The 26,171-nt window shown below is 38.5% G+C and overlaps 1 long non-coding RNA gene across 3 annotated transcripts in view; it reads right to left on the bottom strand.

The window, feature by feature from the left end:
- LOC125281120 (uncharacterized) overlaps positions 1-24,816 on the bottom strand; it is a 60,732-nt gene extending 35,916 nt beyond the window's left edge. The window contains exons 1-3 of one of the 3 annotated variants that reach the window (XR_008956451.1): positions 24,116-24,808; positions 5,181-6,446; positions 474-569 (exon numbers count right to left, since the gene is read on the bottom strand). This is a non-coding gene — a long non-coding RNA (uncharacterized LOC125281120). Of the gene's footprint in view, positions 1-473; positions 570-5,180; positions 6,447-24,115 lie in introns of all 3 variants that reach the window. The other 2 variants (XR_008956452.1, XR_008956453.1) reach the window with 2 other exon arrangements.
- Between the last annotated feature and the right edge of the window lie 1,355 nt (positions 24,817-26,171).

Raw genomic sequence — 26,171 nt, 5'->3', positions numbered from 1 at the left:
ATAGAAGTGCAATGTGGCATTACTAATAAGGAAAAACAAAAAAAAAATGAAAAAAAAAAAAAGAAAGAAAAGCAAAACCAACCAACCAACCAAACAACAAAAACTATTAGTATCTATTGCAATTGCTTAAAAATATTGTTATAGTTTAAGACAGTAATTGTGTACTGGAATCCACTGTAAGGACATAAAAGGCATGATTAGAAACATATGTACAGAAACTTTCTTTAAAAATGCTGTAATGCAGGCACAAAAACAGACACATAGATCAATGGAACAGACTTGAGAGCCCAGATATGGACCCTCAACTCTATGGTCAACTAATCTTTGACAAAGCAGGTAAAAACATCCAATGGATAAAATATAGTCTCTTCAATAAATGGTGCTGGGAAAATTGGACAGCTATATACAGAAGAATGAAACTTGACCACTCTCTCACACTATACACAAAGACAAACTCTAAATGGATGAAAGACCTTGATGTGAGACAGGAATCCATCAAAATCGTAGAGGAGAACATAGGCAGTAACCTCTTCAGTATCGGCCACAGCAACCTCTTTCAAGACATGTCTCTAGAGGCAAGGGAAACAAAAGCGAAAATGAATTTTTGGTACTTCATCAAGATAAAAAGCTTCTGCACAGCCAAAGAAACAGTCAACAAATCAAAGAGGGAACCCACAGAATGGGAGAAGATATTTGCAAATGACACTACAGATAAAAGGCTGGTATCTAAGATCTATAAAGAACTTCCCAAACTCAACCACCAAAAAACAAATAATCAAATCAAAAAATGGGCAGAAGACATGAACAGACACTTCTCCTAAGACATGAGAATGGCTAACAGACACATGAAAAACTGTTCAACATCATTAGCCATCAGGGAAAATCAAATCAAAACCACATTGAGATACCACCTTACAGCAGTTAGAATGGCAAAAATTGACAAGGCAAGACACAACAAATGTTGGAGAGGATGCAGAGAAAGGGGAACCCTCTTAAACTGTTGGTGGGAATGCAAGCTGGCACAGCCACTTTGGAAAACAGTGTGGAGGTTCCTCAAAAAGTTAAAAATAGAGCTACCCTAAGATCCAGCAATTGCACTACTGGGTATTTACCCCAAAGATACAGATGTAGTGAAAAAAGGGCCATATGTACCCCAATGTTCATAACAGCAATGTCCACAATAGCCAAACTGTGGAAGGAATGAGATGCCCTTCAACAGATGAATGGATAAAGAAGATGTGGTCCATGTATACAATGGAATATTACTGAGCCATTAGAAAGGCTGATTACCCAACATTTGCATCAGCATGGATGGAAATGGAGGAGATTATGCTAAGTGAAATAAGTCAAGCAGAGAAAGACAATTATCATATGGTTTCACTTATTTGTGGAACATAAGGAATAGCATGGAGGACATTAGGAGAAGGAAGGGAAAAATGAAGGGGGGGAAATCAGAAGGGGAGAAGAACCATAAGAGACTATGGACTCTGGGAAACAATATGAGGGCTTCGGGGGGGGGGGGGATTGGGCTAGCCTGGTGATGGGTATTAAGGAGGGCACATATTGTGCGGAGCACTGGGTGTTATAAGCAAACAATGAATGATGGAACACTACATCAAAAACTAATGTATATACTGTATGGTGACTAACATAACATAATAAAAAAATAAAATAAAAATAAAAATAATATGATGTAATGCAATAGAAGCTGGATTTTTAGAACCCACAATAGAAAAGAATAGACATTTAAGGGGCGCCTGGGTGGCTCAGTTGTTTAAGTGGCTGCCTTAGGCTCAGGTCATGATCCCAGGGTCCTGGAATAGAGCCCTGTATCAGGCTCCTTGCTCAACGGGGAGTCTGCTTCTCCCTCTCCCTCTGCCTGCCTCTCTACCTGCTTGTGCACTCTCTCTGTCAAATAAATTAAAAAATCTTTAAAAAAAATAAAAAGAATAGACATTTAATTATTGTTTCAAATAATATTTAACATTAAGATAACCACCACAAATTCTTAAACTAAAGAACTTAAGCTCTGGTGGAAATGTGTGTGGACACTGAATTAGGTTTCTGGGTTGAAATCCCAGCTCCATCACTTATTAGCTTCATAACCTATGGGCACGTTACATAACCTTATTGCTCCTGTAAAATAAAGATTGTAGTAATATAACAAATAAAAATACAGATTGATGAGTTAAATTCAATGTTCAAATAAAAATATATGTTTGCTTTTTTAGTTTGTTCCTTGTGCAATATTTGGGAAATACTTTATTCTACAAAAAAAAATCTAAAATTCAAATTTAACTGAATGTTTGCTATAGACTGAATGTTTAATGTTTCCCCCACCCCAAATTCATATATTGAAACCCAATGTGGTGGTATTTGGAGGTGGAGCCTTTGGAAGATGACTAGGTCATAATGGTGCAGCCCTCTTGAATGGGGTTAGTGCTCTCATAAGAGAGACACCAGAGAGCTCCTTTGCCCCTTCCACAGCTAGAAGATGTCCTCTATGAACCAGCAAGGGGCCCCTCAGTCTATGGTATTAGAAGTCATAGCTCCCCAAATGGACTAAGACAAAATCCTATGTATTATCTAGTAAGGCTACCCTAGAGAAATTCTGTGCAGGAAATTTGACACTAAGGCATGAAGGAAGAATTTTGTGTAGTTTTTGGGTTTGGATTTTTTTGTTTGTTTTTCTTTTTTATTGCAATCCTCTGTTTTTTCAAAAATCTAAAAAAACTTTAAAAATCTATCTTGAAATAGACAATTTTGATATTTTAATATTAAGCAATATTTGATGAATGGAAAGAATCAGGCTGACCACTTAGAGCTGTATAAGGCAGATACCACAGCACATGTTTTTTTTAAAAAAGGGGTGGTTTCTGTTCAGTGGACAGGAATCATCAGGGTGTGTTGCTCAGAGCTGATTGAAGAGGCTCACCATTGAGCCGGCTGTGCATGGGCTTGTTGCTAATCCTTTCCTTCCTCACATGGACCTTTACAAACTCTATTTGTCTAAAACTGTTGTGTAATTCTATTAGCATAAGACTTCACACAATTTGACTTATAACAAGTGCTAGTGGAAAGCCCCCAAGCAACTTCTAATTGGTTGTAGCAATTCCTTACTTGCCCTTGCCCTTGGCCCTTGTGGAGATGATTTCAAAGCACCACCCCCCAGGACCAAACCCTGGAGGGCTAGTTCATTGGAGGATAGCAGAGTCTCACATGAATATGAAAAGCATAATAAGTTGGATGGACATAGCGTTTGGAGTAAGACAAAACACAGTTTAAATCCTGACTGTGCTATTTAATATAGCTGGGAATCTTGAAACAATTATATAACTTTTCCTACAAAATGGAAATAATAGTAGTATTTAGCTTGCAATGTCTTTGTAGACATTAAAATAATGTACAGATAGTACTAATAAGTGATTATTATAAATATGAAGAATACATATTCATTCAAACATATATGAAACTACCTTAAAATAATGAGTTTATTTCATCATGTAATGAAGATGATTACAATGTAAATCTCACAGAGTTGAGAGGATCACATTATTATATACGCATAATTGTGTATATGTATTATGTGTAGGAATATCACACACACTAAGATACGTATGACTTGACCATGAGCACACACGCACACACAAGGCCATTTTCTTACGGTGGTAACCCTTACCCCATTCCCTACACCACGACCCTAAGACGCCACATGAGTTCCACCATGCTCTTCTGCTCTCTTTTGCAGTTACAAACTCCATCTCAACAGGAATTTCTCATATTTTACATATAATTTCAAACTTAGGTTAAATTAGCAAAGTAATCAAATGAATTCCCATATCCCGTATCTCTTTTACGGGGGATACGCCTCACACTCTGCACATTTTGCCTTATCATTCCCTGTCTCCCACTCTATGTCTCCCTCTGAAACATTTGAGAGCAATTTCAATAGGAGGTACCCCTTTTCCCTAAAATATGATTGTACATTTCTAAGAACAGGAACAAAGACATTCTCTTGTAGTTCCCCATCATTTGCACTTCCACACAGGTGCTCAGTAAGACACTTGAGGGGAGACACTGGTCTGATTTGACCTGCATATTTCTAGCACACTTTCATTCAGAATCTCTAGGGAGAGGGCCCAGGAGTCTCAGCATGTTTCCTTTTTTTTTTTTTTTTTTTGAAAGATTTTATTTGTTTGAGAGAAAGAGAGATAGAGAGACAGAGAGTGCATGGGCAGGGGTGGGGAGAGTAAGAAACAGGCTCCCCACTGATCAGGGACCTGGATGTGGGTCTGGATCCCAGGATCCCAGGATCATGACCTAAGCTGATGGCAGACACTTAACCAACTGACCCACCCAGGTGTCCCTCAGCATGTTTCCAGCCTGGGTTGCACTGCTCTGAGTTTCTTAGGATGAAGTGCTCACAATACACACCTCAGAGTTTCATCATTTTACTATGGCAACACTGATACATTTTGTGGCTTTAGGTGGAAAGAGGATTCAGAAATAGAAATGAAATTCAGTTTTAAGAAAATAAAAAATATTATTTTTTTTGCATCTGTGATTTTATGGATATAAATTCATACCTACTCCACTAAGGAGTAAACAGGAGCATAAATGAATTTCCCTGTTCTTCAAAAGAAGTGAGTAGTTGGGAGGTTATGTGGGAAAGATGGGAAGTAGGGGAAAGTTCAGTTATTTGGGATATTATTTTGAGGTTTTAGGATTTAACATTGAACTTAGGCATTTGAAGTTGCGAAGATAAGACATATTGAGCTTATGGTAGTAATGAAGGATATTTTAAGGACACACGGGAAAGGAAGACAAGAACCTGAACTTGCATGTTGTCAGACCTATATCTTACCTTAACTGGCTTACCCAGACCTGTGGGGCTCCGCTCCAATGAGGCTCTGAACTGATTTCACTTGTTCATCACCTGCTCACACAGTTGCAAAGTGATGCCTAGACATTGTTATATAGTCTCTGGACTATATTGAAAGAGGCCATGGGCATGTAGTAAGAAATTGAACTCGGAACTAAGAAGCTAAGTGATGTGATTTGCTAAAGGAAATATTTCCTTCTTATGCATAAATATGCTCACATTTCAGGGTGATGTGGTTAAGGTATAAAAGATTTGGTAAAACCTAATTTGGGCTTGGTACGTCAAGGCAGAGCCTCACCTGGGACAGGTGGATACCATCACTTCCAATCTATACACCGTTCTCTTGAGGTACTGAGGAGCATACAAAAACCAAATGCACAGAATATCATCTAGCTTCATATCTTCTGGTGAGATTTGTGCAGAATTCATCCTCTGCATTTATAGCAGTAAACTGTAACCTCTCTAAGATGTAGGTGTCAAAATTCTCATTTTCATCAAGCCTCCACTCAGTGCTCTGTGGGACTATGACAACACATCACGGAAACTGGCCTGCATTGACAATGGAATACAATCCTTAGGGACTTCCTCAACAGGCATTGCTTGCTCCTTTGGTGGCCGGCCATTAATTGCAGCTCTGTATTTTCTCTGGTCTGTTATGTTTATGACATGTATTTCAACTGCCTTGTGGCATGTAGTCCTGCAGATTACCTGTTTTTAAAACTTGTACATAGGTCTCTTCTGTCTCAGATTCCACATTTCAATAATCTGCACACTGACACTCCATTTGGGCAAATTATGTCTTTTCCTTTGGAAATGTGAGTGCCAGACACACAGAGAGAGGTAGTGGTCTTCAGGAAGGACAGAAGGCAGTGAGCAGAAACCATGGAGGCTGGTCATGGCGCTCATCCCATTCATTCCATTGTGATATTTGTAGCCCAGTCCTGGTCTTCAAATATTCACTCCATTTTCCACTGTGGTGTCTCCTCAGGTAACTTTATTCTCTGGTCAAGAAGGTTCAGCTGTGACACTTGGGTCTCAGAGCTTGGGAGAGTCAGGGTGTACACAAAGATGCTTTTTGACTAAGATACTATAATTTGCTATTCCTACCATATGGTTAACACATGAATATGACATGAGAAATTTCTCCTTAGCCTGCTGGCCCTCAGAATTCTGGACAGGAAATGGGGATTGTGTCCAAATTTAGCTGAGAATTGAAGGCCATTCCAGACCATTCTCAACACCTGCATCCATCCCAGAGACTCACCCAAGAGCTGGGGGGATATTACAGGCACTCCCACCAACACTGAAGCATCCTCCTTCATTTTCTTCAACTCTTTTCCTTCTCCCATCATGGAGAATTTCACATGCATGTGTGACTTACTTATTGTCTCTGCTTGATGGTATCTTCTAAATCTTTCCATTTTACATCTGATGGTGATACGTTTCAACTTACTTCCATTTGGGGACAATAATGACCCCCTCTCTTCCAGTCCACATGATAGTTGACAGAATCTTCCCCTGGTCTTCCAACCAAAGGTTGTGTTTCTTCATTATCTTTCTTTCACTACCAATTGGGGGGAAAAAAAAGAAAAAGTCACCCACACTCAGTGTCTGGTCCACCCTGCCATTCTCACGCTCTGCTGCCAGAGTCATCCTGACCTGGCAGTGCTCAGGTCTCTCCTTTGCCTAACGGCATTGTCCATTTCCCATGGCTCACCGGGCAGTGCTCAATCTCAGGGCTTAAAAATTCAAAATCCTAAACGATCTGACACAATTTGCCTTCACCAGTCTACTTTCAACTTACTATCCTACCTAATTTCTACCTTCTTGACAAAGTTGAATCCCTTAATATTTTTCATATATGTTATTTTTGCCTCTGTTCTTCCATGCCCCATTAAATGCCAGGAATGTCTTTGTGTTACCATTTTCACACGTTCAAATTCTAGTGATTTTTCAAGGTTCAACTAAAATTCCTCCTTAAATCCCAACATACACACACACAGGCATGCACACATGCATATGAATATACACAGAGGCATAGACTCATAGAACCTTGCACACAACACACAGACATATGCACACACAGGCATATGCACACACACACACACACACACACAAACTCTTTCATCCAAATTGCCACAATCCTCTCCTTGTACTTCTCTTAGACCCTTGTTCTCCATCTCATGTTTTAAAAAAAACAAACTCACAATACCTATTTTATAGCTTAAAACTACACACACTATATAGCAAGGCCAGTAGAAGTGGGAGGGAAATATGGAGAAGAGAAGGAAGCCAAAGTATTACATGAGATGTACTTTAGAACCAATGAATGGAAGAGTTTTTAATATCCACCCAAATTTAATGTATTTTATTTCCAAAGTGGTAGAAGGAATCGTTAAAAAAATTAATCCATGCAAAATAACTTGAAACCAAGGTTCTTGGATATGTTTACTCTCACAAGTCATTCTTTTCTATCCTGGAATTCAAGAAGGATTTTCATCAACAGCTATCATTTCTGTGGAGGATTTTGTGACATGGTAATATCGCTAATTTCTGCAAGTACATGAAGCATTATTATACAGCACTTTGGCCAGGTTTTTCCATGTCTGCTGAGACAGAAGAAGGAAAAATGCATTTGTCTGCCATATACGGTATTAAGTTGGATTTAGTAGCAACTCTGGGGCTCTAGGATTAGATTGTTTTCAAAATGAAAACACCATCTGTGAGAGCTGTCAATCAAGAGTTGAATTCATCTATTCATTCTAGGAAAATATTGCCCTAATAATACTGAAACACATTAGAGAGGGAGGGTTCACAGTTGCTTTCATTTTCCTCTACACCCTTGAACAATGTAGGTTTCCTCTGTGTATGTGAATATGGAAACTTTTTACGGTGACATGCACCAGGGGCCTGGAGTTTGCCAGAGTTGCTCAGAACTGTACACAGTAGGCACTCAGCAAGTGTTTGTAGAATCAAAGTGATGAATCCATAATACTCAGAGTTCCTACTGGATTTATGTTTTCTCTGAAATGAGTTACAGCAAAAGGAAATTTCCACAACAGATTTTTTATAGTGACATAGCCACATCTAAGAGTAGGCTTTAAGATTTTCATGTCTAAAAGGAGATTTTTCTCTGGACCTATTAAATATTTCATCTTTGCTTTACATTCACATTTAGGTGTTTTTCATTCTTCATGACTTATAATTTTGATATGGAATTTTGTAGAAATTATTTATCTCACCTTTTTAAAAATATCTCAAAAACCTCCTACATCAGATTTTGATAGAATTTTAAACTTCCTCTTATCTGCAAATCACATCCATGGCAATCATGATATTTCTTTTTATTATGGAGTCCAACCTTGAAAATCTTTACTTTATCAATCCAATGCTGAATCAGATTATCTTCACTTTTTTCCAAAATGAGTAAGTAGATAAAAACAATAACAGATTCTGGAAACATGCTTATTATTTTATAAATGTTTATTGAACCATTTTATATTCGTATACAGGATTATTAATTTTGTCAGGGAAGAGGAATACAGGTCAACCACTTAAAAAAGACACATTTTGAAATATATGGTGGTGGTGGCAGTGGTGGTGGTGGGATGTGTGTGTGTGTGTGTATGTGTGTGTGTGTGTGTGTGTGTGTGTGTGTGTGTTGGGAATATAGCCGTGTATTAATCTTGGTTGAAAGGCAACTATGTAATTGTGTTTCTGAAGGCCAGCTTGAATTATCACTTCACAACACAGCTAGCTATGTTACATTCAAACTGTTGGCAATAGAATGAGCTGTAGTCTGATGGCAAACAGAAGATTAAGAGATGCTCTTGGTCTTTGTCAGGATTCCACACTGCAGACTAAGAGAAGGCAAGTGGTGAACAGGTGAATGAATGGCGCCTTCAGTAAAGTCTCAGCCACAAAACCTGTTCCTTCCATCTCCTAACAGCATCCTGCCAATCATCTCACCACCAAGAAATATGTAGAAACTTGGTTTTATTTCTTAAGTGTTTGGTTATCAGGATGGAAGAAAACAACCCCAAAGAAGATTATTCTTAATTATGGAATTTAAGGCATTTAGATACCAAAGTTCAAACAAACTTAGGGGATATGGACTTTCTCTAAATTCTTTAAATAGCATTATATTCAGGATCCATGTTTAGAATTAGTCTTAACATTCTCTCACCAATAAATGGAATTCCACTCAGGTTGCTCTAACAGATGCAACAGGTGGTATGACTTAGACATGAGAAATGTATTTTCTGGAGGCTGGAAGTCTCAAATCAGGGTCCACAGGGTTTGGTGTCTGGTAAGAGGTCTCACCTGGCTTGTAGACAGAGATATTTGCTTTGTTCTCATATGGCTTTTCTTCTACATGCATGGAGAAAGACCAGCTCTCTGTTTCATTTTTAAGGACACTAAATGTATCAGGTGAGGGCCCCAATCTTATGACCTCACTCAACTGAATTACTTCCTCGGAGGCCCCATCTCTAAAAACAACACACTGGAGGGTAGGGCCTCAACATATGAATTTGAGGGAAGACACAAACATTCAGTCCATAACAATTAACTAATTTTGTTCTTGTTTTATTAGGAGCTTTGTAGATTTTAAAGTAAATATTTCAATCACAGAGTACATTTATGTGTCATAGAACCTGGAACAGTCTAATTAAGTCTATAAGAAATATTACCAGAAATATGATCTTATGGACATAAGAATGTTTGTTTACAACTTCAGACAATTATGGTTTTCTTGAAATACACCCAAGGATATCCCCCCACCCTGGTGTCCATAGACTCTACATTAATAATATTCAAGATGACTCAAATTGTAGCGTGGAACATTACAGAATATCAAGAACTATTCAGTAATGTAATATGGAAAATGTAAAACTAAAACCCAAATAACGACTTCTTTAAATAACCTAATTAATCAACAATTGGCCAACTGACATTAAAAAATGAGTCTTTCTGTTATAAATTCCCAAGATCCCGTCCTGCTGAAATCAATGAAGAATGTGTGGTCATAAAGGAATCTTATTGCATTCTACTAATGGTGCCGATCCAACCCTCATGTGGCAAGAATACCACAATTGGCCGAGTTGTACTTACAGAGGGCAACTTATCTGAAAATATTGCCAGCAAACCTAATTTGACCTTGTTGGCATGGGCACATTGTCACTTGTTTGCTGAAAGTGCACATTTTTTTAAAATGTATTAACCCTATGAAAAATGTGCATGTAGTTCTTCTAGCATGTGTTATTTTTGGTAAAATGAGTCTTAGTTCTGTTATTTATCTTTTTGTCAATTTGCAGATATCTCTATAATAGCATAGTAGAAGCACAAAGTGTAACACATACTGTTCTACTAATTAAAAAAGTATTAACACATTTTACCTTTTGATTAATATGACCTATGGCAAACATACAGAACTATCATTGAGAGTTCTCAACTAAACATCGAGAACTATCTCAATCTTTTCAAATTCATTATACAATGGGCCCCAAGATGACACTTTGAGAGAGCCACTCATGAAAGAGGGAGCAAGCCTTTGATTTAATTCAAATTTCAGAAGATACAAGAAAAGTCTGCAGGACTTATCATAAGCCTATGATAGGCTTAACTATGTATACAGTTCTTATAATAGCTGTAGTAATTCAAAATAGATAAAAGAAACTTAAATATTACAGAAATTCTAATACCACTTCTAAAAAATGAAGTAATTTTAACAACGTTTATAATGTTTGTAAAGGCATGTAATACTCACTGAAGATTACAAAAAAAAAAAAAAACATGGGCACAGGAGGGGTGGGCACCCTGGGGAAGGAGCTCATTGTGTCTGGAATGAGTGATGTTTCCTAGATGGTCAGAATGCCTGGAATTGCTAGTATGGGACAGTGAGCTCATCCTTTGCTGGCCAGCGTTTTTGTCATTGCGCTTAATTTAGTCAATATGACATCATTGTGTCTCTAGGAGTCAACCTCTGTAGTCACTGGCAAGTTTAGGATGGCCATTGCTCTGTCCATGCCTTGTCTATAACAGCCCTGCTCTAGCCTCTCACACCCACTTAGGGAAACTCATAGCAGTAATAATTTATAATATATAAGAAATTGTAATAAAATATGCCTGCACACAAGAAAATTAGAAGCTTAATTTTCTGGGGGAAGTGATACAGATAGGGAATTTACAATAGCTGTCATATGCAATAATGACCTTGGAGAGGTAAGACTGCTTAGATTTTATTTATTACCAGGATCTCACGAGTGACTGAAGGGATCATATTTGGGCAAAGGAAATGCCCTTCAGTTCTATTAAATAGTAGGACTTCCAGGAGATCTAATAGCCAGATCTGCAGGTATTTCATCTTGGTCCCCATTGCCTTATATAGCAGGGACCTCCCCTACTGCAACTTAGTGTACTGGAATTCTCCAATAAAAGTGTTACATTAGTAGCTGAGAGGTCAATGGCCCCTGAGCCCCAAAGCAACATTTCAACCTTTAAAGACTAAAGCTTCTTGAAAAGCATCATAGCCTTGGGGCGCCTGGGTGGCTCAGCCGTTAAGCATCTGCCTTCAGCTCAGGGCCTGATCCCAGCGTTCTGGGATCGAGCCCCACATCGGGCTTCTCTGCTGGGAGCCTGCTTCTTCCTCTCCCACTCCCCCTGCTTGTGTTCCCTCTCTCGCTGGCTGTCTCTGTCTCTGTCAAATAAATAAATAAAAATCTTTAAAAAAAAAACAAACATCATAGCCTTTAGTTCACAAATGAAGCTGGACATGGATCTCAGCAACATCATCACTAAGGTTCCAAACAGATCAATTCACTTGAGGTTCAATTCCCTCGAGCTTCAATTCCCTCGCCTCTAAAAGGAACTAAAGTGAGCATTTGCCCCATAAATTTTTCCTGAGAGGATTAAATTAGAACATATCTGCAAGGTACTTAACAGAAGCATGGCATAGAAAAAGTTTAATGAAATCTCAATTATCAAATCAGCCCAGTGTGCATATATGTGCATGCCAGAGTGTTATACTAAGGTTCATCCCAGTGAATTTTTTTCTTGGTCACTGCATGGTTGAGTGATCAAGGGAAGACCAGGTTTGGCTGATCATTAGGGAAACAGTAAAATGCATGCCTGGATAACTTTGGAGAAACTTGATAAAATCTATTCCCCAGTTGAAACTTTGGGAACATACCTCAATTTCCAGAAATTTTCTGGAATTCATCAGGTAGTCACCTGATTGATGAATCCTGGACCCCACATTATGGAGCTTCACACACCTCCTGGCCTCTCATTTCCTGATCCACTTGAAAAGAGGTGAGTCCATGTGTCTGATTCTGGCAAATGGACTGTTACCCTAAAATGACCTGCTGTATTTTCCTGGTCTTTCTCTCATTTATGTGAAGTAAGAAATCGTAGAGTTGGGGGTGCCTGGGTGGCTAGTCCATTGGGCTTCCTACTTGATTTTGGCTCAGGTCATGATCTTGGGGTTCTGGGATCCAGCCCTGCCTTGGGCTCTGTGCTCAGCAGGGAGTCTGCTTGAGCATGCTCTCTCCCTCTCCTACTGCCCTTGCCCCCTCTCTCTCTGTGTCTCTCAAATAAATAAATAAATATTTTTTAAAAATCATAGAGTCAAATGATGGAAGGAGCTCAGGTACCTGAATTTGCCACTTGGAAGAAAGGAATGAAAAATAGTTGATCATAAGCTGGCTAATGCATACTGACCACCTGAGTGTTATTTGAAGGCATTCAAATTTTCCTCACTATCGTTTCAATGATTGAGAGAATTTTCTTAACTGATGAGAATTTTGTTTGCATTTCCTCTATAAAGTGTCTTCCTGAAGTTAAGTTAAAAACTTCAATTAAAATTAAGGTATATAATCTCCTCAGGGAGTAAATAGCTGACCAACCATTAAACTATGTGAGAACATTATTGAGTCATGTACACAAATGTTGAAGAAAAAAGTGTTTTGTACGTGGAAACCAGGAAGAAAAATAAACATGGGCTTGTTTGGTAACAGTGGAAATTAAAATCAGGGTCAAAGAGAAAGAGACTTTCAGATCCGAGTTCCTGTTCTGGTGTGCTAGTTAATTCTGCTACTTACATTAGTGATTTAACCTCGTAAGGCCTCAATTCCAAGTGGGTTAAAAAGGAGTCTGGGTAGCTAAGACAGGCAAATGCAATAGAATGTGAAACACCTTAGCGTATGTGTATTGAATAAATATGCCTTTCTGTTTCTTGTCCTTTCCTTGAGACAAGATTTCATCAGAAAACAGACAAATAACTAAAAACTTATGATAAGAAACAAAATTATAATACGGTATAAAAGTAATGAATGTTTGGGTGCAATTTTAACAAAATTAATCAGTTGAGTAATACAATTAGTATCACACATAGCTCAGGCAACCACAAGGCCTATCACCTATTAGAGACAGAAGTATTAGCAAAATAATTACAAATAAGTGCATGAGAATAATGCAGGGAGCAATAAAAATCAAAATCAGGAAAATTTCACACAATCTAGGGATGTTTCACTCATTTTGATACTTACACTGAAGACTGAAGAATATGCACACGAAGGCCAGATACAATCATCTAAGCCTGGTGAGCAGAATGTGCACAGGCTCAGATTAGAGAGCGTGGTGGATCTGCAGTGGTTAAGCTGAGAGGAGGAAGGGTGTCAGCTCAGGGAGGCATGGTTTGTAAGGTGAGCTCACACAAGGTGTTGGGAGCATGTGAAGGGATTTGACAAGTGCTTTAAGGGCAATGGGAAGTTATCTGTGGTGGACTGAATGATTTGCTCTGATTCTTCACCTCCCTGTGCCCGTGCCCTTTGCCAGGTAACTCTGTCGTGCCCACATACTTTATCCCTTGGTTCAGCCATATGACTTGCTTTGGAATGATGTAGAAATAAAGAAGTGTCAGTTTCTGAAGCTAGACCTCAAGAAGCCTCACACGCTCCTTGCTGGGCTCTCAAGCTTCTGTCAACACCATGCAAAATGAGCCCAGGACAGCCTCCTGGTCGCAGTAGGTGATGAAAGGTGCAGAGATTAGATTTGTGTGAACTGAGCATTCCCAGCAGAGCTGCCCTAGAGAAGACTCCACCCAGAGAAGATCCCCCAAACCCTCACTGATGCATAGTGAAACATCTAATCTGCACATACTTGAGACAAATAGCCCGTGTTAGCAGAATTCATCCAAACAAGCCATGTCTAGGTCAGCTCCCTGCTACAGATGTGCAAACAGCAAAATTTTACCCCCCTATGCTACGCTACTGAGGTCTTGAGGGTTTTCAGCATTCAGCAGTTGCTAACACTAAAGGCTGTGAATCCAGACAGGTACAAACTTGTTGTACTTTTGAAAGATTATTTTTGATGCAATACCACAAATAAAACATAGGGGGTCTGATTACAGGCAGGAAAATCATTTAAGAGGAATTGGCCAGCCTATGTTTCAGAAGGAAAGACTAGCGAGAGTTAGGTAGAAAGAAATGCATTGATTTAAGAGCTATTTGAGGTACAGAAGAAAAAAATCAAGGGCTTGATACAGTTTGTATATGATATGTTGACACTGAGGAATGATGAAAAACTCATTTGCTCTTATCTGTGATGTTTACTAAAATGGCGGAGACTTTGTAAAAGGTTGAGTCCAGAAGTGATGATGAAATTATAGATGGTTCTCTATATAAAATACGAATAAATCAAATTATCCTGGGAACGTTGTCATAGCAATGATTTTGGAATTGTGGCCTGAAGGACAGTTTTGAGAGTCACTCAAGACCAAATGGGAAGACATAAAAATGTCTATTGAGTTATGGATGAAGCTTGAACCAGGTGGCAATACTTTAAATATAACACCAAATCGTCGATTGTGGTATATCTTGATCTGAGGGGATGTATTTTGAGAACTTTGCCGGATAAGCATCTGCATGGTGGGTGGGAGGGGTACCCTGTAGATATATCAACTATATAAAGGGCCTAACATATCTTTCTGAGCTTAGTGTAGAAAATCTTGTTGAAAATATGTTTAGCTTCTAAATATATCTCAGACTTATGTCCCTGATAGAAAAGCAAAATTATGGACAAATTTGGACCCAGTTACCTCAGCCTGGACTGGTCAATCTGTATCCTTAAAAACAGTGTTTCTCAACCTCAGCACTACTGACATTTGCTGGGGCGGGGCTGTCCTGTCCTGTTTAGCACCAGCTCTGGCCACTACCCACTAAATGCCTGTGGTATCCCCCTTGTTGTGACAACCAAAAACGTCTCCAGACATTGCCAAATGTCACCCTGTGGGGCAACATGGCCCATGATTGAGAAACACTGCTGAAGAAGGTAGGGGATTTTCTAATATTTAAAGTGAAATAACCAAGTAGAGATTTGACAAAGTGTATCAAAACCATGGTAATAATAGTGTTATATATGGTCTATTAATGTTCAGCGAATGTTTATTTTTTGAAGTGTCGATACGAAGTAACTTTCTGGGGCAATGAAAATGTTCTGTATTTTGTTTGAAGTGTAAATTGCATGAATGTACACATTTGTCAAAAGTTACCGAAATGAACTCATGTGATCTGTGCATTTTATGATACGTAACTATGCTTCAAAACTTAAAAATAAAACTTTGTTACCATTCAAGATAAACTTGAAAGTTGGTCTTTCATTTTAAGCACCAAAATGTGATACAATTTGATCAAGTGCATTCTTGTGTTGCAATGTTTTACCTAATGTTGTTTACTGTTATGTTTAATATACTATATTCATAAAAAAGTTATTTAAATGCATTTGAATACTGTGTTGATTATACATGTAGATGTTTCCTGTCAGGCATGTGAAATTGCTAATAAGAATACTTAAATTCATAAATATAGTTTAATATATTAAAGGAATTTTAATTAACTAGGTTTTAAATGATTTTAAACAGAGTTTAGTCTGTTCAAGTTAGGTTAACTGAACCTTGCTCCAAGCATAAGTAAAGGTGATTTTTAATTCCCTAGGTTAAAAAAAGAATGCATAGCAATTTACAAAAGTTGAAATTTAAAGGTCAGAGGTGCCTGTACTTTTAAATTTTTAACTTTAATAAATTGAAAATTAATGTCAAATCCAATAACTCTGAATAGTTCTTTGTTTGCCCATGGGAAGCATACGTCAAGGGCAAAACCAAAAGAAGCTTTAAGTTAATGAAGACAAAAACACTCAAGGACACAAAACAGACATCACCAAAGATGCGGTGAGACAGCCCTGGGAGCAGCACAGAGACTCCAGGGAAGAGTGTGTAGAAGAGGATGCTGTGGCCAGGGTGTGACGGGAGCAACACAAGAAAGCAGGAAGAGAAGAATTCTCGCGATGCAGAACATTGGTGCCTTTCTGAAAGCCCTTCTAGAAGAGCACATTTCAAGTGAGAAAAGAAATCATCCCAGAAATGGAATACACTAATTTCCAAGCCAGTTACCTTTTCTGTCATTTTTTAAAATATATTCTTACCTTACGCAGTTCAAAATAATAGTAAAGTTTATAATTGACAGTCATCTTATTAATAACCCTACAAAACCAAAGGAAAACTCTATCACTTTGCCACAGAATCAGGAAGTGGTTGTTTTCATAAATCTCATAACTTAGCAACTACTTGTGACACCAGAATGAAAAATGGGTTTGCCTAGTAAAACATACAGCTTTAGAAAAAAATGTTGACTCCCATAAAACTAATTTCTAAATAAAAATAAAAGCTAAAACACAAGTAGGTAAAAGAACTGTCATACTGATACCTAATTCCTCACGTTTGAATGTAACAGAGAAGTTAATAAAGTCCGTCTATGTATCTATCACCTAATTTATGTATGTATGTGTGTACGTATGTAGCACGTGCATATCTATCACCTATGTTGACAGTGAATTTACCAAATAATCATATGTGTGGCGGAAGTGTCAAGTCCCATCAGTCCTTTATCCCACCAAAATACTTCTCAAAGGCTTTGATCAGAGTAACGTGTATCAAATCCAGGTTTGACATATCAATAACTGTGTGAAATTGAGCAAGTTGCTTAAATCCTCTAAACACTGATTTCTTGAGTACAGTTCTCCTGTGGTGACTTGGGGACTAAGGGGTGTGGTCCCCATACAAGGCTCAGTCGAGGACAGTGCATCCCAGCCTGTGACGTAGACTCCCCCACGGACCTGCCACACCCGACTTGGATGTTCATTTGGTCTCAGAAGAGACCTAGGCACAGGTTTCCTGTATTCATTTTGTTTTAAAATTTTCTCCAGGTGATTCTGATGCAGTGAGTAGAGAATGCTTAATAGGAAATCTAGTACATAGTACATTCTCAGCAAGTGGCAGTTCCCATCATTATCATCATTAACTGTAACACCTGGATTCCGAATGGACTTTTTACATCTAAAGAGCTTGTACTGACCTTGGCAACCAAAAGTAGTCATGAAGGCAAATGCAAAGAAATCACTGATTTTAAAAGGTATTACAAACTTCCTGTTGTAAATAAAATCTCCATTGTTCTATGATAGGGGTAGACTGGGTAACAATTCTATCCAAAAATGTAAATTTTGGGGACAGAGTAAATATCAGATGTGTCTTCCAGATGAATGATTATAATCAGAATTTAAATTCATGTAATTTTGATTAAATTCAGATTACTATAAAAATGTTGCATTTGAAAAAAGGGCTATTAGATGACATTTATCAAAATACCAGTTGTTTTAAAATGTACCTAAGGGGCACCTAGGCAGCTCAGTCAGTGAAGCAACTGACTTTTGGTTTTGGTTCAGGTCATGATCTCAGGGTGAGATTGAACCCTAAATTGGGGTCACGCTCAGTGTGGAATCGGCTTGAGATTTTTTTCCCTCTCCCTCTTTTCCCTCCTCTTCCCCTTCTATGTGCTGTACACTCTTTCTCTCTCTCTCTCTCTCTCTCAAATAAATAAATAAATATTTTTTAAATTAAAAAAAGTACCTAGACAGTCATAATGAAAGTTTTAGTGTTAATAAAAAAATAATAAAGAGATAACATTGTTCTATGCTACTTAATAGCAATTTATGTACAGCGGACCCGTGAACTGTGTGGGTCTGCTAATATGTGGATTTTTTTTTTCTTTATAAATACAGAGCAATATTGCAAATGTATTTTCTCTTACGATTTTCTTAACATTTTCTCTTCTCTAGTTTACTTCCTTGTGAGAATGCAGTATTTAATACACATAACATGCAAAACTGTTTGTGTTATTGTGAAGGCTTCTGGTCAACAGTACGCTGTTAGCAGTTAAGTTTTGGAGGAGTCAAAAGTCACACAGAGATCTTTGACTATGTGGGAGCTTGCACCCCCAATGCCGGTATTGTTCGAGGGCCATCTGTACTGCATCTTCCCAATTGGAGAGGATAGTAGCATTCTATCTGTACTGTAACTAGTGCTTATAAGTTAGAAACAAATGAAGAAAACCAGAAATGTAGTGTTTTAAGTTCACTGACAAAATAGTTAAATTCACTGCAAAGCACATGAATTATTAAGCATTTTTGAATTATCATTGCCTTTAGGTTTCTCAAATTTGCTGAACTTTCTTACATTTTGTAAATCCTCAAGACTTCATTTGGAAAATGTGGCATTTCTGATAAACCCAGCCTTCAGCACATATTCTAGGACCATGCAGATGAGGTGTCAATCCTGACCGGCTCTCCAGAGCTGATGAGGACACGACATTTCATCAAGGAGGCGTTTGAGGGTGAGGTAGAAGCTCGCTGGAAATGTAAGGGCCATTAGACACTGAGAAAGCCACTTGCAAGTGATTGGCCGCACCAAACAGCTTCCGTTCTGAGGCTCCTTACAGGACCGGGGCATTTCCTATTGCTTCCTTCATTCCATTTTTCTGTGACAGTTTTCAGTTTTGTTGTGATGAAAGGAGTAACTTTCTGAGAAGACTGACCTAAATTAAATTTCTCAATACAGTTTTACCTTTCTGCTGGCATATTATTCAAAGTTCCTAGTTTTATACTGTTTAATACAACAGGGAGAAAACATCTTTATAGTTTAATAGTAGCTTCAGTAGTCCTTGAAAAATCATGCCACCTGTTTCTCCTTAATATTTGGGGTGTAGTGGAAGGAAGCACGTGCATTTGAAGGCAGACCCTCTCCACAGTGAGGTTCCCCATCAGCTGTCACCTCAATATTTCACACACTGGTTAATTGAGATATATATATATATATATGTATGTATAAATGTGTGTGTGTGTGTGTGTATACACACCAATTATGTCAGGAGAAATCCATTTTGGACAGATAATTTGTTCTACTCTGTATATACAGTTGACCCTTAAACAACATGGGTTTGACCTGTGGGGGTTCACTTATACATGGATTTGTTTCAATAAATATATACACAGTGCTGTCAATGTATTTTTTTTTCTTATGGTGTTGTAAGAATACAGAAAATAATACATACATACAAAATATATGTTACTCACTTTCTGTTATCATTAAGGTTTCTGGTCAACAGTAGGCTATTAGTAGTTAAGGTCTTAGGGAGTTCAAAGTTATACTGGGATTTTCAACTGAGTTGGGTGGCAGCAGCCCTAACCTGTGCATTGGCCAAGGGTCACGTATACATATCATTCTCTCCTGTACCTTGCTCCTCCAAAGCTGGGATCAAAACAGTTACAAAGACTGTTTTTCAGACAACAACCAGATTTCTAGTATACCTTCATAATCCTTTTCCACAGACTTCCTAATTTTTTCCATCTTTATAATAGCTGTATTTTTAGTGTTGTCTTATTTTAAATGGACTTAGATATATGACAAAGGTTTGCATTTTAATTAGGGGTTTTCTAAATTATGGACTTTTTGGAAAATTTTACTGCAATTCAGAAAGGGTGTAAGGCAGTTACTTGCTACAAGTGTCAATTTTTTTTTGCAATTAGAAATAGCAAAAACATTTTTCTGAATCCTAATTTTGTGCCTTAGTTTATCTTCTGAAAAATGGGCCTGAAAAGAGTAACTTCCTCTTAGTTTTGCTATGAAGGTTAATGAGCTTGCTCGATGACAAGCCCAGAGGAGGGACTGGCACAGAGAATACTCAATACACATTAGCCACTATGATGGCGATCCAGCAATAAGCTTGCCAGATGTCTTCACACAGAATGTCATTATTCAAATTTCCCAGATCAAAAGGAGGAAATATTATTCCCACATCTGCCACTTTCCTTCTTCACTCTCTTAGAACATCATGCACTAAGTCACCGGCTTGCCTATCTATATTCTCAAACTCTCATCAGCATAAAATAAATCTTGGTGCCTGGGTGGCTCAGTCTGTTGAGCAGCTGCCTTGGCTCAAGTCATGATCCCAGGGTCCTGCGATTGAGCCCCATGTCGGGCTCCCTGCTCAGCGGGAAATCTGCTTCTCCCTCTGTCTGCTGCTCCCCCTGCTTGTACTGTTAAATCTCTGTCTCTCTCTGTCAAATAAATAAATAAAATCTTACAAAAATAAAAATAAAATAAATGGTCACATCAGTGCCACCTTCATCCATCTCCTGAGCTACCGAGGCCTCCCGGAAGCCCAGGAACTGCTCCAAACACCTCCATCTCCACATACCCCACATTTTAGTAAATTATCAGATGTTCCTTCAGCCAGGGTTTTTGAAATTTAGGTTGGCTGTTTCTTATTTTATTTTATTTTATTTTATTTTATTTTATTTTATTTATTATTTTATTTGACAGAGAGAAAGACAGCCAGTGAGAGACGGAACACAAGCAGGCGGAGTGGGAGAGGAAGAAGCAGCCTCCCAGCGGAGGAGCCCCATGTGGGGCTCGATCCCAGGACCCTGGGATCACGCCCTGAGCTGAAGGTAGACCCTTAAGGACTGAGCCACCCAGGTGCCCCAAGGTTGGCTGTTTCTTATCCAGGTGTGGGCACGAAGCAGTATGTAAGGCAGGTGAGGCCCTGCTTTTATGGAACTTGTACCTAGTGGAGAGAGAAGTCAGTGAATAATAAATCTGATTGTGTCAGCTGGAGCCTGGAGCGATGGTGGAGTGGAGAGGGTCTCAGACAGAGTTGTGGGACCATCCCCATGGTTGCATTCACTCTACTGGGACACAGCATCTTGCTGTTAGATTTCTCAGGTATAAGGAAGGGACCAACCTATCTTTTAAGACCCAGGGGACACATATAAGCTGTGGCTCCATTAAGAGAACTTTCCTCAGGTTTGAGGGGAGGGAAAATAGCCTATTCCCACACTATGAGTTGGAGACTCACCACTCATGAATGAATTTCTGCAAAAACTACCCCCAGTCTCCTATTCTGAATTCATGAGGGTCTGAGAATCAAAAAGCCAGATTTGGTCCTTTTGATTGTAGTCCTGCAAGGTAATCTCACGCCTCATTTTGCTATGGAGAAGTAATTTGTGTCGATTGTCTTAGAAGTTCAGTCAAGGGGCACCCAGGTGGCTCAGTCAGTTAAGCATCTGACTTCAGCTCAGGTCATGATCTCAGGGTCCTGGGATTGAGCCCTGCATTGGGCTCCCTGCTCAGCAGGGAGTCTGCTTATCTCTCTCTGCCCCTACCCCCTGCTTGCGTGCTCGCTCTCTCTCTCAAATAAATAAATACATCTTTAAAAAAAAGAAATTCAGTTAAAACTGAAGCAGAAAGAGTGCAATTTTCACCTCCTGTTGTATAGGCATTGACTGTCCCTAAAGACCTTAGAGAGGAAGCAAGTCACTCAGGCTAAAGAGTCATTTCACTCTGGGAAACTGCAGACAGAAAAGGGTTGTTTCTCTTATTCTTTTTGTTTTTGTTTTTGTTTTGTTTTGTAATGCAAAAATAATGAACAGCCAACAGCAGATGAACTGTAGTCTAAAGAGCGAGGTACACAGCAGAAGTTCATAGAACTCAGATATTTTATTTTATTTTATTTTTTTAAAGATTTTATTTATTTATTCGACAGAGATAGAGACAGCCAGCGAGAGAGGGAACACAAGCAGGGGGAGCGGGAGAGGAAGAAGCAGGCTCATAGCGGAGGAGCCTGATGTGGGGCTCGATCCCGTAATGCCGGGATCATGCCCTGAGCCGAAGGCAGACGCTTAACTGCTGTGCCACCCAGGCGCCCCAGAACTCAGATAATTTAAAAGAAGACTTTCTCAGACCTAGTATTTTTCCCAGGAAAATGTTTGTTTGAACTCTTTATTGGGGTACAGATGGAAACTAATGCCAATGCCTCACACATATCTGCAGTTAACCCAGAATTAGGCATACCTGACTTTCTTTCCAATCTGTATGTGCTTCTTGTATATTTAGTTCACTTTTTTTTTTCCAACCACCCATACGACTTCATAAACTATCTAAGGAAAAAGTGCAAGACTTTTCTCTTTCTTTCTTTCTTTCTTTCTTTTTTTTTTTTTTTTTTTTTTTTGCTTTAGAAGTTTGTCTAGAACAGTCCCTGCTAACTATCAACAAGAAGATTTCAGGAAATCAGAAACCTGGTTGAATTTTACATGTAATGCATGACAAAAAATCAAGTATCTGGAAATTTCTAGGAGCTAAAATAAATTATCCAAAATTATAATAGTATCCCTGTAAGTGCTGACTCCCTGACTCCCCTTTACAGGGCTGAGCAGAGTGGAAAGCAGCCAACACAAGGGAGGAAGGGCACTTCTTCAGACATTCAAGTGAGTGAACAACCCTCTACCTTATTGCCACATTGGCTGAAACTAAAATTTGTCCCGTAGCATCATGGCCATCAAGTGATACTCAAAGCAAACATAAAAAGACTATGCTTTCCACATGAAAACATTTGAAGAGTATTATTGTACAATGTATAAAAATTCAATCCATAAAACATTGAAGGAATGTTTGAACTGTTTTAACATGACTTGTTATAATTTATGTGTCACCTGTATTGCATTAATTTAAGTGCAAAGAAGAAAAAATAAAAGACATGGAGACACCTTAATCCCACCCTAGTGGTGGGATTAAGAATGAATCCATTAGGGGAAAACCAGCAGATTTCACTGGCTGGAAAACATGATTTGTGAAGATTATAGTGATGGAGACATTAAACCTGAATAGAGATATGATTATGGAGGGATGTGTGCAAACTTAGATTTTGGCTTTTCAACTTTTTTACCAGTGGAGTTCTATATCCAATTTGTCACATTTGCATGCTCCAACACCCAAGATATGAAATACCTCCTTCTTTGTGAGGAGTTCTGAAGCTCCTACTATTTTCTCTTGTAGGCACAGTCTGGCTTCTCTTTGTCCTCATTTCCTCCGTACTGAGTGATAGGTTTCCGAGTTAATCTGGACTATGGGATCATTCAGAATGTGTGCCCTTATTTTTTTAAGATTTATTTATTTATCTGAGTTGGGGGAGGGGCAGAGGGAAAGGGAGAGAAAGGAATCTCAGACTCCTTGCTAAGCATGGAATTGGACATGGGGCTCAATCTTATGACCCTTAGATCATGATCTGAGCTGAAATCAAGAGTCAGATGCTCAACTGACTGAGCCACCCAGGCGACCCAGAACACGTGCCTGTGTAATTCTGAATCACTGTTATAATTTTTACATATTTACACTCTTACTGCAAATTATTACATTGGTATAGCATTTATATTTCTTCATGTTAAACAATGCATGCTATTTACTGAAATTTGGACAATAGACAAGTATTGAAAAGAAAAAAAAACATAAAATTCTACCACCTGAAACAAATAATGTCAGCATTTTGATGCATTACCTAATGTTCTTTTTTCTACGCATATATGTACATAGATTTATTTTATTATAAAATTGAAATCATACCCTATATACAATATTTGTTCCTTGTTGGTAAATTACATAATTCCTAATTATTGAGCTAATATAATAACAGTGCAACAAATACTATTATATGTCAGTCTTGTGTATCTCTGATTACTATTTAGAAGCATTTATCCTGGATGTCATTAGGAAAAACTATAACAATTTTATTACTTTTAATACATCTAGCCAAATATATTTCAAAGAAGAAGGGCTCTGGGAAAAAACACATTTCCATTTTAAAGTCATCACTTCTAGAACTTTACATCTCCCAGGAACAGACTGTGAAGGTAAAGAACCCTGCCCCAGGGGCTTGCTGTGTTCCACGGGAACTCCAAAAAGAAAATGAAACTACATTCTAATCATCAGAAACTGTCAGGGAGGGAAGGAAGGCCATTTTAGAACACACCATGAAATAAATGAGTTTTCATGAATGGATAGACATCATTTACCTTTCACATTCCAAGGATAGCCGGTGATGCGAGCTGAGCTTGCACGCTTCGTGCCGTTTGTTACTACGTGCAGGGAGGCACCGATGGTAGGACGTTCCTGGGCTGTCAGTCTCCTTGTTGGCAAGACTCTGTGCCTGACTTGGTTGAAGACTCACTCCATTAGTCAAAATAATTAGCTAAAGGAAAATTCCATTGAGTCTGTCCCTGAAAGGGTCTGTGAAATCAAGAAGTGATAGAAAGAGCGTATGGCTGACTGCCTCTGAGCAAAGTCTGCCGTGCCCATCATTTAAAACCAATGAGAAACGAAATGTAGAAATGTAGCTGCAGACAAAATCCCATGTTTCTGGGCACAGTTGCTGTCAGTCCTTCTTTCCGTCCTTCTCAAGGTTCAGACACTGCAATAAGTTGGAGCTCTGGCTCTTTTCAGCTTCTCTCTGAGTCACGTTTCTCTAAAGTTCTCATTTGTACTTGATTCCCTCCTAAATCTGTCGCCCGGCTTGGTACTTGGTGTCATAATTATCAGAGGAGAAACTGGATGGAGAACCCCATTCCTCCCTTTCCTCTTTCCACTTTACTGGCTGTCTTACCTTCAGGCAGGTCTCAAGCTTGTCTCTAGCACCACTTTGACCAGATTTATCTGAACCACCTCTTCTCAGCGGAACTTCCGAGGTGACCTCCCGCCTGATCCCTGACAGTCTGTTACAGAAGCCGCCAGTGTATTTTCCAGAAAGCATGGTGACACATTAACTCATATATTTGCTCATCTGTTGCTTAATCTGTTCCAGTGGCTTCTCCTTGCATTTCTAACAAAACCCAACTTTCTTTCAAAAACCGTATTCCTTCCAGACTCTGATAACATCTAAACCTCCTCTCCTTTCCATCCCTTCAGACTTCCCCTGGGTCTCAGGCTCCAGCACAGACTCTTGTTTTGCCTGGAATCCCCTCCATATGGACGATTCCTCTCCCTCATCTGTTTCTGAGCAAGCTCACCCCCACAGAGTAGATTGGAATTACCCTCTCATCTAATTCTCTCTTTATTTCTTCCTTAGAATTTACAGAAGGTTTTAATATTATTATTATTATTATTATTTTCTCTTTAGTTCTGTTTGTGTCACCCTCTCCATGCTTTATGGGATAAGTCTTCGTCAATTTTTCTCTGAACCCTAATACATAATAGAAACTCAATTCATAAATGACACAGCACATCTTTATTGAAAGAAATGCTGCATCAGTAAACTCTTAGAGCTCGGACTTTAACAATGTACCTTTTTATATTATTGACATTTTAAATCTGTTTTAATGTTTCCTACTAAGTTTAAAAAACTGAAGTAACACAGAAAGGAAGTTAAAGCCAAAGCAAAGTAAAAATTGTCTTATCATCAGAAATAACCATCATTAACTTTTGGTGAATATCTTTCCTGACATCTCTCTTTAGAATGATGCACATAGTTCAGAAAATAGAATGAGGATCACACTGAATATTTCTTTCAATATAATCTATTAAATTTATTTTTAATTTGTTCTCACAAAAGAAAATGAACCGAAGTTCAGACTGAAGGACTTGAATGACTATCGAATGTGTCTTCACCACAAAAATATATTGTCCAGAGAGTCATCTGTTGTTAACAAAAATATTTAAAAGCAATAAAAATGGGGAATAGTGATCAGATGAAGGATTTATTATAGCAGAAGATAGATGCAAATATTATATAGTAGAAACTGAAAAGTTATCTTTTCAATTTTTGAAGAAACACAGCCAGAACAAAGAGAAGGGAACCTTACAGAGAGAGCTGACTGGAACAAGAGACCAAGAGAGAGACAAGGAATAAATGGAAGGAGATAGGCACAGTTGTGAAATGGTTTGCATTCTGTTAATGACAAGGAGGATAGCCAAGAACAGTGGCTAATTGTATCTTAAAATTTCTTTGGTTTAGTAGGATTTAATCATTGGATTTTTAAAAAGGTATTTTACTGTTATTTTCCCCCAGGGTTGGTTGGTTTGGTTGGTTTGGTTTGGTATGAGTGTTTGAGAATGTCTGTACCTTTGTTATGCTGC

The sequence above is a fragment of the Ursus arctos genome, unplaced genomic scaffold (assembly GCF_023065955.2).
Source record: "Ursus arctos isolate Adak ecotype North America unplaced genomic scaffold, UrsArc2.0 scaffold_3, whole genome shotgun sequence".
NCBI lineage: Eukaryota > Metazoa > Chordata > Mammalia > Carnivora > Ursidae > Ursus > Ursus arctos.
This window is presented reverse-complemented; position numbering and strand designations above follow the sequence as displayed.